The following is a 1729-nucleotide window of genomic DNA, read 5'->3' as shown; positions in this document are numbered from 1 at the left end:
GCGGTGCGGGGCCCGACACACTGCGGCCCTCGCCTGGCCGGGGGGGGGGGGGGGTTTCGCCCCCCCCCGGGGGCCGGGGGGCCCCCCCCCCCCTTCGCCCCTGCGGCCGGCCGGGCGCGGGCCGCCGGGGGGCACGCTCGTGGGCCGGGCATGTGAAAAGGCGTGCACGGCAGGCGGCGGGAGGAGGTTGGGGGCCGGCCGCAGGGGCGCCAGGCCCGGGGCCGGGGGGGGGGGGGGGGGGGGGGGGGGGGGGAGTCGGGGGGGGGGGCGCGGTTCGCCTGGCACTTGACTCCGCACTCCGGCCAGGGCGGGGAGACGCCGTCGTCCGGGGGAGGGGGGGGGGATGCTCGCGCCGCATGGGCGAACCAGATGAGCAACTCTCGCCGGGTGGGGAGGCGAGGGCCCGGAGGGTGTCCCGCTGCCGGTCCGTGCGGCTTGGGACACGACGCGCATGTATGTGTACATGTAAATCGGATAATATATTATTCCTACTTTCCCCTGGCGCGCAGACACCCCCGGGCCAGGTGGGGACAGAGGCCCAGCCCGATCGCGGGTATTATTATTGTCTGCGGCGGCCGGCCCCCCCCCCCGCCCCCCTGCCAGGGCAACCAGCCGGCGTGTCCTGCCCGCGCGAGCCCGGGAAGGCCTACGCGTCCCACTTTTTGCTCACCCCCCCCCCTGCGCCTCTGGCGGCCCCGCAGGCCGCCGTGACCTGAGCGGACGGCTGGGACGCCCCATATGACCGCGGGCTATTTTCGGCCGGCGGTCTCCTCGCTCAGCCGGGGCACTCTCGCCCCGGGCCTCGGTGGTCCCCCTGCCCCCGGTGGGTGCGGGGGAGACCGCCGATCGCACGGAGCGGGCGCGGCGGCCCCGTTGCCGCCACCCCGGAGGCGGGGGGGCCTCTGACCATGGCGAATCCCGGGCGGGGTGCTTTTTGCCCCGGCCGCCGCGCCCGGCCCCGGGGGAGGTCCTCCCCCCCCCCCCCCCCCCCCGTGTGTGGGGTGGGTCCCGTTACCGGAAGGGGCGCCGGGGAGGCCCAAATGCATGGGGGATCCCCCCCTGCGTCCGCGGTTTCCTCGCCCTGGCTCACATGCGGGTCCCTGTTAGCAGGGGCGGGGCGGGCGGGGCCCAGTCATTTTTTATTCATGCACCCGGAGCCGCTGTGCGTGGGGTGCGCGGGGTGGTGCGCCGGTCCGTGTGTGTGCGCTGGCGCGATCCGTCGGACCGTGCCCTCTCGGGGCGTCCGCCCGTGCTTGGCCCGGCAGGCAGGCGGCACTCCGTCCAACATGGCGGAGTGTCGTCCCGCCACTCGGCCGCCCACCCCGCGGGGTCGGGTTGAACGGCAAGGAACGGGCTAACGAGGATAGACCCGGGAACGCCGTTCAGACACACACGTGAGAGAAGCACGCGGACTCGCCACTCGGGGCACGTGTGCATGGCAATTGGGCTGCCGGCATGGGACGCGGCCGCCATCCACGGCTCCCTGGGGCGCGCTCCGCCAGGTCCTTCGGCTGTGCTGGTCTCGCCGGCTTCCCGCCCCCCCTGCTGTCTGCCTGGGCCCCTTCCCCTGGGGGAAGAGAAGCGGCGATGTGCCGAAACGGGGGGCGACGGTGGCCCGATGATACGCCAGCTCCTGGCCCCCCCCCCCTTCGGGCCCTTGGGCCTTCTCCGTTGGTGGGGGCGCGCGGCCCTCCCGTCGGCGGGTGGTGCTTCTGGGCGGCGCGGGCGC

The sequence above is a fragment of the Fonticula alba genome (genome assembly GCF_000388065.1).
Source record: "Fonticula alba strain ATCC 38817 unplaced genomic scaffold supercont2.11, whole genome shotgun sequence".
NCBI lineage: Eukaryota > Rotosphaerida > Fonticulaceae > Fonticula > Fonticula alba.
Note: the sequence above shows the minus strand (reverse complement) of the source record.